General features: G+C 66.0%; 1 long non-coding RNA gene across 2 annotated transcripts; it reads left to right on the top strand.

The window, feature by feature from the left end:
• Positions 1-6505: 6505 nt before the first annotated feature.
• On the top strand, positions 6506-11632 carry LOC143397219 (uncharacterized). 2 transcript variants are annotated; one of them, XR_013155442.1, is made up of 4 exons: positions 6506-6888; positions 6979-7124; positions 8098-9693; positions 10509-11632. It is a non-coding gene; the product is annotated as an uncharacterized LOC143397219 (long non-coding RNA). The 2 variants fall into 2 exon arrangements; XR_013091140.2 differs by lacking the exon at positions 10509-11632 and having other exon boundaries at positions 8098-10436.
• Positions 11633-12626: the final 994 nt, after the last annotated feature.

The following is a 12626-nucleotide window of genomic DNA, read 5'->3' as shown; positions in this document are numbered from 1 at the left end:
ATTAGAGTTAATGACGTGCCAACCTCTGGGAAGCACACATGGACCTGTCCTGTCATCAGGATCTCCATTTGCTAAAGGTCTTCTCTTGTCCCAGTGAGAAAGGCACCAGGGAGAACCCAGAGAGCACAGGGCGCCCCGGAATGGAGACTAATTAGCCTCGAATATCAGTAGTGCCCAGGCCCAGCCCCCCCAAAGTGGGCGAAAGACGCGCCCCTAGGAAGGCAGGGTAGAATCCCATGTGCATTTAAAATGGTAGCCATCTCCACATCCACGCTCAGAGCAGCTCAGCGCACAATACCCAAGTGGAAACAACCTAGGTGTCCTTCAGGGGATTAATGGGTAAAGAAATTGTGGTACATATACACAATGGAATATTGCTCAGCCATGAAGAATGAGATTATGGCATTTGCCAGCAAATGGATGGAACTGCAGACTATCACGCTAAGTAAAGGAAGCCAATTCCAAAAACCCAAAGGCTGAATGTTTCCTCTGACTCATGGACGCTGACCCCAAACGAGGGAGGCTGGGGAGGGAATAACAGGGATCGATTGGACCAGACAAAGGGTAACAAAGGGAAGGGAGGGGAGCCTCGGGAGGGCAGCAGCGCCCAGTGACTTTCCTGGCTTCACTGTAAACAGCACCGGGGTGACCGCAGGTCGGTGGCCGCAGAGGGGACCTCGGGAGTGAGCCGTGCTCTGCGTGTGCGGTTCTGCTGCACTCCACTGCCATGTGGAACTGAAAAAGGGGAGTGATGGTGGCGATCCGTGAAGGTCACATGCCAAGGTCCCGTGGGCTGGGGCGCCCCCGACTGTCACTCTCAAGCTTGGGTGGCACTCTGCTGTGTTTTTGAAATTCATCCAGTGGACGTCGCTGTGCATCGGCGGATCCCAGAGGTGGGCGTTCTGCACGGCCTCCTGATGAGGACAGAGGTGACCAGTGCCACGGGGCCCCGTGGGCTCCCTTCCGGACTCTCCCAGGAGCCTCCGTGGATGGGGACGGGGTCAGTCACAGCCAGGCTCACGCTTGGGTCTTTCCGCAGCCACTCAGTCGCGACGTCCCCTCGCGGTTGCGAGGTCCCCTGGCGCTCGGTTCTGTCTAGGTGCTGTGAATGACCTCTGTTCACCTGGGGTTCCGTTCGGACCCTCAGGCGGGCGCCATGGCCCACGGACTCCCGGCTGCGTTCCTGGAGGAGGAGAGCCCTCTGCGGGTTGGTGGCGGGACCCTGTTCTCTCGGTGGGTCGTCCCCCTCCGTGGCCTGCGATTCCCTCCGCGATGCTCCCTGTTTTGCTGGTGACACCCAGGCTCAGGTGACAGGGGACTCTTGGGAAGCCTCCGTAGCCTGAGAAGGAGCAGACGGCTCAGCTCACGAGAGGCGCAGGATGAGAGGCGCCCTGCGGGTCCCAGCCGCTCCCCTGCCCCGGAGGGGCCCTGCCCTCGCCCTTCCCGGCAGTGGGGTGGGTCAGGCAGCTGCAGAACTGGACAGAACCGAGAAGGACCGGCGGCCCAGCTCAGAGCGGCTGCAGGAGGAGGCCCTGGTGGAGAGAAGGCATCCAAAGGGTCCCAGGTTCGGAGCCGGGGGTGGGGTGCAGAGGGAAAGGGGAAGGTCCTCGAAGGTGTGGACGACAGATGGCGCACACCCCAGCCATGCACTCGGGGACACCAGAACCAGCTCTGCATGGCCAGTTGCCACCTGGACTGTGCCCCTGCCCCCTGCCCAGCCACCATGGCTCCCCGTCTCTCCAACAGCCACATGTTCCAGCCCCAGGGGCTTTGCACGTGCCTCCCCTCAGTGTACACTCCAAGCCCTTTCGGGCTGGTTTCCTGTCATTTGGGCCCCAGCTCAGTGTCACCTCCCCTGAGGTGTCTTCCCCTAGCCCTCTCCCTGGCTTTGCCCCAGGCAGCTCCTCACTTTTGTATTTCCCTGCTAACCCGGGCCACTCTGGACGCTGTTTTCCCGTTTACTTGTTTGTAGAGTGGGAGACAAGAGGACTGCATGTGAACGCTTGATAATGATGTCCCCCGGGGGCCTGCTGGAGTGCTCTCTGGGATCCCACGTGGGCTGTGGCAGCTGTGGGGTGCTCTGGTGGGGACACTCAGAGGCTGCCTGCGGGTTTACCTATCGCCTGGTGATAAGTGGGAATGAACCATGAAGAATAATGAGAATCCGTGAAACTATTGAGCAGGGTGGGTCATCAGTGTCCTTGCCACCTTATCGGCACCTGTCAGGTTCTGAGGACCTTGAGGCTGGGGTTGTGTGGGTTCAGATGGGAATGGGAGTGGGAGGGGTGGGGGCAGCTAGGGCACCTCTGTCCCTGCCAGCAGGAGACACCCCTCAGCTGGGATGAGGCTGGGTGAAGCTGACTGGCGGGACTGGGGTTACCTGAGTCCTGCTGGCCCCGGTGGTCACCACCCACAGGCAGACCAAGGGGTCCCTTGAAGACAGGAACGCTGTGTCTCTGGGGTGAGGTGAGAGGTGAGGGTGAGAGGTGAGGGGCCGGGTGAGAGGTGAGGAGCTGACTGTGGCCTGGCCTGGCCAATGCCAGTCAAGACAAACACCACGTGGGACCCTAGAGCCACGAAGTGGCCACAGCAGCCTGCTCAGTCTCCAGAGAGGCCTGGGGGTGACAGGCCACGCTGCACACTGAGGCCCAGAGAGGGGCCTGGTCAGGGCCCAGGGCTCTGGACTCCCAGCCCTGTGCTGTCCCCTCTGAGCCTTGGACTCTGGTGACAGCCAGTGCTAGGTGGGGGGGAAGGGGGAGGGGCCTGCAGGGCGGGGGAGGGGCAGCAGAAGCCTGGCTCCTCCCTGCTCCCCTGTCTGTGGAGGCAGGAGGGGTGAGGCCGGAGGCTGGCGGGGCATTAACATTCCAGCGGGTGCCCAGCCTGCTCCCAGGCTCCGCCAGAGTCGGTCTAATTGGCAGGTAGAGGGGGGAGGTGGGGGTGGGGCAGGGGGGAGGGGAGGGGAGGACGGAGGCTGGGGAGGCAGCAGGGGGAGGCTGAGAGGGAGGAGGGCTGGGAGGAGGAGGAGGAGGAGGGAGGCTGCCAGACCTTGGGCAGGAGGTGGGTGCTGGGGCCACGGGTGACTGGCAGATGACGCAGCGGGAGGGAATCAGGGGACAGCCGGTCTCCTTGGTTAAGGAGACTCTGACCAGGGAGCGGCAGGGCTGGAGCTCACGGGGACTCCCGACCCCGGCCTCCCGGCCCCGAGTGTGGGGATGGGGACAGCCCTGTGGGCGGGGGCAGTGGGGGGGTGAGGAGCCTGGGTGGAGGCCCTGGACACGGAGGCCTGGCGCCACCTGCCCGTCCCCCAGCCCTCTCCACCTGCCAGGGCCGGGCACAGGGGGCATCTGAGGCTGGTGGGCGCTGGGGTGGGCGCCAGGCCCCGGCCCGCTGTGCTGATTGCAGTGATGAGCGCTAATGACAGGACTGGGACCTGTCATCCTGTCATCGCACTCCCTCGGCCCTGCTGGGCACCGCACCGGAGGATGGAAGGGGCTGTCGGGGACGGGAGAGACCAGGGGAGGACACTGGGCAGGAGGAGGCCGGGTCAGCCTCGGAATCCTCCCAGCAACGTTGCACGGCCTTGGCAGGAGTGTCCACCCTGCCTTGGTCTCAGGAGCCCGCGGAGGCCACCATGTCCCCTGCAGCTGGAGCCGACTTGCAGACAGCAGGGTCGTCCCTCAGGTGGCAAGTCCAGGGAGACTGATAACCCTTCACTCCAGGGTCCCCACGGCCACTTGTCCCCCTGCCCACGTGGGGTCCTGCTGTCACTCTGACCTGTCTCCTCGGGGCTGGGGTCAGTGCCCGTGGGGGTCCTTCCCCTGCAAGGCCCTCTGGGCTGCGGTCCAGGCGCGTTCCTGACCCCTGGTGCCACCCAGGGGCCCATGTCACGCTGCCCGCGGGGAAAGCAGGCTCCCTGGCCGCCCCGGCGTCCACAGTCGCCCCTGAAACCCCCGCGCCCGGGGCTGGGTCTAGGGTTCAGGTTTGTCTTCGGAGCCCAAAGCCCAGCCCTGACGCCGTGAGCACGGCCGGGCCTGGAGCAGGGATCTGGAAGGTTCCGGGCAGGGTGCCGGTGGGGGGCCTGGGGAGTGGGGCCCATGTCAGAGGGGCCATGTGACCTCACGATGCCCCTGTCCGGAGCAGGGTCCCTGAAGGGCTGGCTGGAGGCTGCGGGGGGAGGCCGGCCTGGGCCTCTGGGGGCCGCTGAGCCTCCTGGAGAAGTAGGCCGGCAGCGGGGCCGCGAGCGGCCACCGAACTGGGGCAGGAGCAGGGAATCTGGGCCAGGCCCTGGCTGTCCCTGGGGCTGCGCTGGCGTCCGTCTCCGCCCACCCTCGCGGGAGGAGTCCCGGGCAGGCCTGGCCGTCCCTGTGTCCCCTGCTGGCTCTGCTCTCAGAGTGACCTTCCTGGGAGGCTGTCCCACTGATGTGGGGAGGGCCCAGGACTGCCCGGTCCCCAGCCCAGCTGTAGGCTTGAGGGGACAGCCGGCTGGACAACGGACCCGCCCACCCGGGCAGACCTCCACCCTTCAGGGTCTCTGCATGTCCTCCCTGTCCCCCCCAGGCCCTGCTGCCCGCCCTGGGGCCGCCCCTGCTCCTCCTGGGGGCAGACCCAGCTGCCCTGCAGGTGCCGGGGACCCCGGGTGGTCTCCCTTCCCCACTGGGCAGAAGAGGGCCGCGTGGCCCTGGAGCTGGGGCAGAGGGGTGGATGGCCCAGGGGACCCTGGAGCGTCCCCCAGGCTGCCTGTGCTGGCGGAGGGCGGCCCAGGCCGCGGAGGGTGTGGACAGGAGCCAGAGTCCAGTCTGGGGCCTGGCCTCCGAGCTCTGCAGGGCGCTGCGCACCTCCCCGGCTCCCTGGCCCCCACCGGGCCCCCTGGGCTCGGGGACCCGCTCCCCACCTCAGTGCGGGCTCTTGGCCCCACCCCACAGTCCCCAGGGGCTGCCCCGCGGGGTCATCCCGGCCCCTTCCCCAGCTGGAAGGCCACGCCCTCCTTCCTGTGCGCGCCTGTCCAGTGGCCCTGGCCGATGTGCTCAGCGTGGCCCGCGGGGCCTTGGCCCAGGCCAGAGGCCTGACCTGGGGAGGGCACCCTGAGGGGACCTCTGAGGGAGGGGCCAGGAGGGGGGTCAGAGGAGGCGGAAGGCCCCGGGGGCAGCGGGCAGCACTCCAGCCTCCACGGGGACCAGAGCGGGTGGAGGCTCCCAGGCCTGGAGGTGCGCGGTCCAGGCTGAGCCGCGGCACCAGAGGGGCTGGACCGGGTGGGACTTGGGGCCACTTCTGGCTCCACATGGAGGAGTTTCCAAGGAACCTGGGCTCCCGCCTCGGGGTGTCGACGTGACTTTCCCGGGGATCCCACCTCCACTCTGGAATCCAGAAATCTTCCGACACAGCCTGGAGGCCATCGCCGGTGCCATCGCCGGTAGTCTGCAGGCCGTCCTGCGCGGGCTGCTGCCTGCGGCTGCGCAGCCTCGGGGCCCGGCCACCTCTCAGCTCCCTACTGGCCAGGCAGTAGGGAGCCCATGGGAGTTCCTGAGTGAGTGGGCGTGTTCCATGTCGAACCCGGGCCTGGTCGGGTGGGTCGGGGAGGACCGTTGGAATAAGTGTGGAAGGCAACCCCTCGTTGGTCCCAAAGCAGGACGCACGGGGAATGGAAGGCAGGGTGGAGGGCTGGGGCAGGGGCAGCCCTGTTGTACCCTCTCCCTGGACCACCGAGGGGGCTGGGGGGAGGGGAGTTGCAGGCAGGGCGCTGAGCGAGGGCTGGGTGTGTGGGGGTGCCGGGTGCCCGTGAATCTTGCGTGTGCCCGTGTGTGGTTGTGTGCACGCAGGTGCACGTTGTCAGGTGGCTGGGCCTCCCCTGTGCGCACCTGTTTCCTGCTGTCACAGCAAGAGGTCACGCTCCGGCCGAGTCTCCGGCCAAGGACAGAGGAGCTCTTCGTTTCCGGGGCCTCTGCGGTGACTGCTGCCCAAGCTCTTCCTCTCCAGCAGCTTGGGGACGGGTCTCTTTCAAATGAGTCCCGAGAAGCGGCTCCGTGGAGCAGGAAGTGGACCTGCCAGGAGCAGGCGAATGGACGCCCAAGGGCAGGGGCCCTGGTCCAGCGGCCCTGGTCCTGCTGCCCGGGCCCCTCCACTGCAGGCCACCCAGGACGGGGCTCCCTGCGGCCTCACCCCCGTCCCCAGCTCGCCCCGTCCCTCGGCCACAGCCTTCCCTGGGATGGGACTGGGACTTGGGGACAAGCCCATCTGTGCCCGTCCCGAGACCCTCCAGGGCAGGACTTTTCCAGGCCACACAGACGGGGAGAGGAGCCAGGTCATCCTGGGCCCAGCGCCTGGGCATCTCCACCCAGGTCCCCGGCAGAGCCCCGGAGGCTTCCTGGAGGAGGCGGCTTCCACAGAGGCCGGGAGGGGGCTGCTCTGGGCGGCAGGAGGAAGGGACGGAGGGTGACGGGGCGGCGGGGGCTGGGCTCAAGTTCCTCGCAGATCCTTGGGCGGGAGGGGTGCGGGGTGGCAGGTCAGTTTGGCCCCTGGACGGGACCGTGCTGAGGAGGAGCCAGGGAGAAGCAGGAACCCAGAGCCGGCTTCTGGCCAGCGGCCGTGTGGACAGGCGGGAAGGGGACCCGGACGGCACCTGGCAGTGACCCCCGTCTGCGTGCTGGCCAGGCGCTGGCAGCTGCAGGACGTGAACTCACCCCACAATCCACCAGGAGATTCCCATTTTGCAGACTAAGAGGCGGACACTCAGAACCATCGAGTCCTGGCCCAAGGACCAGGGCGGAGGCTGGTGAGAGCCTCAGCCTGCCCCGCGCACGCCCTGGGGCGGAGGCCGGAGCAGCAGGAGGGGGCTGAGGGTGTGGGAGAGGAGTGCAGCGGAGGCCAGCCTCGAGTCCCCTCCAAGGCCAGGTGGGCCTCCCCTGGAGGCTGCAGGCACAGGGAGGGGGAGGGGCAGGTGGGAGTGACCATGTGCTCACCCTGGGTCTCGGTGGGTCACAGTGGGCGCAGGGCCTCTGACCAGGACCTTGGTTCCTTGGATCGGCAGAGACGGGCTCTCGGGCAGGATTCCTGGGCACCTGCCCAGGGCCCGGCCTCCTCTCCTGCCCCCAGCACCATCTTGGCCTGAGACCAGGGCCCCCTCCCAGGTGGGTGCGTGGGTGTGTGGGCGCAGATGGGCGTGAGGGGCCTGAGGGCTGGCGGTGGCCTGGACAGGGGCTGCTGACCAGATGCAGGAAGGAGGGAGCGGTGGGGGCAGTGCTGTCCACCAGCCAGGCGGGCGGTGGACAGGTAGGAGGCCCCTCTACTGGGCGGCCCCAGGGGCTCGGGGCAGGAAGATGGGGGAGACCTGGGGGAGGCCGGGGAGAGTCGAGGGGGCTGGGGGGGCTGAGGGCTGGGGAGGTAGAGAATCGGGGGGCTGGGGGCTGGGGCTTGGGTCTGGGCCCTGGGGTGCTGGGTGCTGGGTGCTGGGTGCCGGGGGCCAGCCTCGGAGGTCCCACGCCCCAGAGCTGCCTGCCAGCCCTCCCTGGCTGCCCCTCGCGGGCAGCTCCCTGGTTCTGCTGTGTCCCCAGAGCCCTGGGGAGGAGGAGCTGGTCCCAGCCCGAGGGACAGGGACGCTGGTGGCGGGGGCGGAGGAGGCGAGCGGCTCAGCTGAGAGACAGACTCTCAGACTGGAGGCGGCCCCTCCCGGGTGCCAGCCGCGGTGGGCAGAGGAGGGGTGGGCGCGGTGCCCGACGTGGGGGGAAGCTGAGGCCCAGGGCCCGGTCAGAGGGGGCCCAGAGCCCGCGCTGGAGGGGCAGCAGGGAGGGCCGAGGCCAGCTCCTTGGAGGGGGACCCCACTGGCCCCGCCCCTGGGGATTCCTGGACAGGAAGGGCGCGGCCGGGGACAGAGCCCCCTGCCCACCGTGGCCTCCCTCTGGGGGCCTCAGCCGCCCGGGCCCCTCCAGCCTCCTGTGACTTGAGCCCCAGAGGACCAGCGGCCAGCGTGACAGGTGCCCTGTGCTCCCTGCCTCATACCCCCCAGGGCCTGGCCCCGAGGGTCAGCCAGGTGGCCGGTCCCCACACCTTGTCTCCCAGGCCTGGAGGCTCTAATGAGAGGCTCATTTTCCTTTCATTGTGCAGGTGACAAATTCTGCGGCCAGTGATCACTTGTGACAAATCAACACTGAAGCCCAGGGGCGCCCAGGGCGAGGAACCAGAGTGGATTCCAGAGGAAAAAGGCCAGGGCCACCGTGGAACTTGGGGGAGTGGCGTGGGGACCAGGGAGGGCGGCCCCAACAGGGAGAGCAGGACAGAGGGACGGGGAGGCCCCTCACCCCAGGGCCTTTGCACGGCTGTCCCTCTGTGCCAGGAGAAGATGGGGCGCCCCAGGCAGGGGCTGCTGCTGGGGGCTGGGAGGGAGGAGTGAAGGCCGGGCCCAGGCGGCCCAGAGGCCAGCTGTCCGCAGCACTAGGGAGCCACGGAGGGCCCCTGAGCAGGGCAGGGTGGGTGGAAGCTCTGCCCCTCCTCTCCTCGGTGCCCTCAGGATGGGGCCTGGACCCTGTGGTGAGGGAGGAGCTAAAGGGCACTCGGAGGTGGGGACAGATGGCGGCCACGCCTGGTGGCGGCACCTCAGGGCGCCCTTGGCGGGTGCAGAGGTGAGTGGCCGGGCCTCCCTGGGTGCTCAGGTCTGTGTGAGGTCAGCCCAGCAGGAGGTCCCCCGGCAGTGACCGGCCTGGCCACTCCCCTGTGTGGTCTCCTTTCTGCTCCTCCTCTGCCCGAGGGGGGCGCTGTCTGGGCCACTCTGCCCACAGGAAGCCGGGGCTCAGACCCTCAAGGACAGGAGGTCCCCGAAGAAACAGTTTTCTGGCTTCTGAGCCAGTGCTGGGCGCACAGTCGGTGCCTAGTGAAGGGACAGGAGTGGCACTGAGACCCTGGACTCCAGAATCAGTGCTCTCCAAGTAGCTTTCTCTGAGCTGGGGCTGGCCTCAGACACAGCAAAAAACCCAGAAATGGAATCTTCCATCTTGGAAATGTGGCCCAGAGAGGGAAAGTAATCTGTTCAAGGTCACACAGTGCACGCGTGGCAGAGCAGGCCCATGACCAGATCTCTGAACGTTTCCTCTTACCAGGGGCTGGGGGCTCAGGGCAGAGTGGACTTGGTCAGAGCTGGGCAGTAGGACAGGCTGCAGTTGCAGGAGGGCCCAGAATGGGCAGGGAGGGAGGCCCAGTGTCATAGCACCCTGCCACGGTGACGTGGACCAAGACGGCCGGGTGGCCGGCGGGGCTGGGGGGCTGAGAGCCCGAGAGCCCCTGCAGCCCACCCGCCCGCCCGCGGCAGGCTCCCTGCAGCCCCCACGCCGTCCGCCCTGCCGTCGGGGTGGACAGGGGCCGCGCGTCCCTCCCTCCGTCCATTTCTGTCCTGGACTTTGGCTTCGCGGGGAGCAGTGTCGAGGTTCCCACCCTGAGTTCCCTGCCCGTGACCTTGGCCACCTGCCCTCCTCTCGTCATCGTGCCCCGGTCTGGCCCCACGGCTGGCCCAGCCCGCAGAGGCCCCGAGCCTGGGGCAGGTGTCCCTGGGCACAGCCGCCAGACGGTGGATGGCGCTGGAATCCTGGGGCTCAGCTGCCTCCCGCCCACCCGCCACCTGACGCTGCCTTCCGCTGTCACCGTCCCCAGGAGGCGGACGACGCGGCTCCTGCTGCTTTTCCTCCCCAGCTTCCCGGGAGGTGACGGCAGGTGACAGCAGGTCCCACCTGGGCCCAGCCTCCCCAGGAGTCCCGCTGCCTGGCTCCGGGGCAGCCTCTGCCCACCGAGGGCCCCGGGACGGCGGGTGCAGCGCCCGGGGGTCACACGTCCTGCGGCCATCGGCCATCACTGGGGGAGCGGTTCCCCTCCCGGCCCTGCACCCTGGGAGCCCCACAGAGCCCCGCCCTGCGTCTGGCTGGGCCCACGTCGCCCAGCACCAGTCGCCCAGCACCATCCACGGAGCCAGGGCTCTGGGGCTTACCCAAGCAGGGTCCCCTCCCACCGCCCATGTCCGTTGTCACCTCTGTTGCCCAGGTCCCTGTGAGGGTCACTGTGAGCCCCTCCGCTCTCTGAGGAAGGGCCCAGCTCAGGTTTGAGACCAGCCCACCAGGGCCCTGAGCTCTAGCCGGGGCAGGAGGCCCGTCTGCGAGTCCCGGTTGGTGTGGAGGCTCGGGTCGCCAGGCCTCTCCACAGGTCTCCGGCTCCTTCCCAGAGGCTGACCCTGTGACCAGGCCCGCGGGTTGCCTTGGGCTGTGCCTCCAGTGGTAAAGGACGGGACAGGCTGGCAGCTGGAGGCATGGCCCCAGGGGCTGCCCCAGGCAAAGAAGAGCCGGATGGGGCTGTGGCCTCCGGGTGACCCACTGAGAGCCTGCAGGCTGAGAAGCCTTCAGTGGAAGGCTCATTTATTGTGCTGTCAGTGGGAGCCCGGGACCTGGCAGCCAGGCATCTGAGAGGGGAGGGAGGTGGCTTTCCCTGGGCCCATCCTCCTTACTCTAACGCCTGTGACCTTTTGTGATCTGGCCCAGAACACATGTCCTTCTGCATGAAAATCCTGCCTTTACTCAGAGGACCTTCCAGACTCATCCGGGAGGCACTGCTGAATGCTGTGGGCGGCGGTGCCAGGCCCAGGGTCAGACTGACCACCAGGGCTGGGTACATGGGCTAATTAGAGGGGGACAAGGACGTGGATGGTATCGGACTAAAACACTTCTTCACACAAAGGAAACGTCCTCGTGAAGACCGAGCCTCCGGCATGGAGTCTTTGCCACCTGCACCTCAGGTAGAGCTCTGATCTCTCAGGGGATGTAAAGAACCCCAGGAACTTACTCAACCCCCCACCCCGCAAATAACCGGATCAATACACGGGCTGAGGCCGAACAGGCGCTTCACAGGGGGAGAAACACCATCGACAGCAAATACATGAAAAACGTCCAGCGTCTCTGGATCACAGACCTGCAAGTTAGAACACACTGAGTGCATCCAGTCAGGAGGGCTGCGGGGCACCGTGGCTCTCGCCTGTAATCCCAGTGGCTCCAGGGAGGGGGGTGCTGAGGCAGGAGGATCACAAGTTCAAAGCCAGGTTCGGCAACTTAGTGAGACATTGTTTCTGAATTAAAAAACAAAGGCGGGGTGCTGGGGTGTGGTTCAGAGGTCAAGCACCCAGGGCTCCATTCCCAGTACCTCCCCCAAAAGAGACAAGTGACAGTGAAGGTGGGCCGGGGGCGTGGGGAAAGGTCCACTCACAGAGTGACCACCGCAGGGCCCAGGAGTGACCACTGGTGGACCGTGATTGGTGCGGCCACTGTGGAAAGCAGGTGGAGAGTCCTCCTGGGAATGGACCACCATTTGGCCCAGTCATCCCACCTCGGCACACACCCAAAGGACTTGAAGTCACCCTACCACGGTGACACAGCCACACAGTGTTTATGGCAGCTCAATTCACAACAGCAAAGCTTTGGAACCAGCCCAGGTGCCCTTTAACAGATGGACAGAAAAAGGAAATGTGGTACACGAACACAGTGGAATATTATCCAGCCACAAAGAAGAACGGATTATAGCACCTGCCGGTCAGTGGATGGGACTGGAGACTCTCCCGCTAAGTGAATACGCCAGGCCCATGAAACCAAAGCCCAAGGTTCTCTCCCACACAGGGGCTGACTCACAGCGGGGGGGCGGGGAGGAGGGGGAACAGGAAGGACAGGGGAGGAATGGACGTCACTTTCCGGTGTTCCCGTGGGGACGCACCACCAGGGTGTGGTAAAGTCCAGTAAATGGTCAGGGGATGGTGTCAGAGGCCTGTGATCCCAGCTACTGGGAGGCTGAGGCAGGAGGATCACAAGTTTGAGGCCAGCCTCAGATTTTGCAAAACCCTGTCTCAAATAAAACATGGAAGACTAGGATGCAGCTCCGCGGCCAGTGCCTCTGGGTCCCACCCTGGGTCCTGGGAGAAGACGTCCCCATGTGTCTGCTGTTAGTATTTGTTATGATTCCAGCTGACGAGGCTCGAGGACCCTGAGGCCAGAAGGAGAGGCTCCTGGCAGTCCCCAGCCCCCTCAATATCTAGGGAAGCTCAAGGTCCACTTCCAGCACTGGAGGGTGGGGAGGTCTCAGGTGGACGTTCTTGATTCCAGACCTTCTAGCACCTTCCCATGACAGAGGGTGTCACCCTCTACTTTTTTTGTTTTTGGTTTTGAGATGGAGCCTCATCATGTGGCCCAGAGTGGAGCCCCTGGGCTCAAGCTGTCCTCCTGCGTCAGCCTCCACGGTAGCTGGGGCTGTAGACACGCGCAGTGCCCAACTGTGTCTTCACCTGCTCCTCTGCAGCAGCCAAAAGCAGAAGGGCTGTCCACCATCGTCTGGCCTGCCCTCTGACTTGCTGTGCATCCCTGGGTTAAACACCCTCTCTGGGCCCACACCCACACCTATCAACTAGTCTGGCAGGCTGTGTGTTAGACTCCTGTGGAGAGGCTTTTAAAAGGTGCCGTTCCAGCCCCTCCTGAGACCGACCTCCAAGGGGTCAGCCCTGCTCCGGGCCTGTGTCTGCTAAGCGCAGACCCAAGGGCCTTCCCGCCATCCACGCTGGGTCCCTCTCCGTGCTCCTCTGGGACAGTGAGGACCCCGAGACCCAGGAGGAGAGTTCCGGA

The sequence above is a fragment of the Callospermophilus lateralis genome, chromosome 4 (assembly GCF_048772815.1).
Source record: "Callospermophilus lateralis isolate mCalLat2 chromosome 4, mCalLat2.hap1, whole genome shotgun sequence".
Taxonomy (NCBI): Eukaryota; Metazoa; Chordata; class Mammalia; order Rodentia; family Sciuridae; genus Callospermophilus; species Callospermophilus lateralis.
This window is presented reverse-complemented; position numbering and strand designations above follow the sequence as displayed.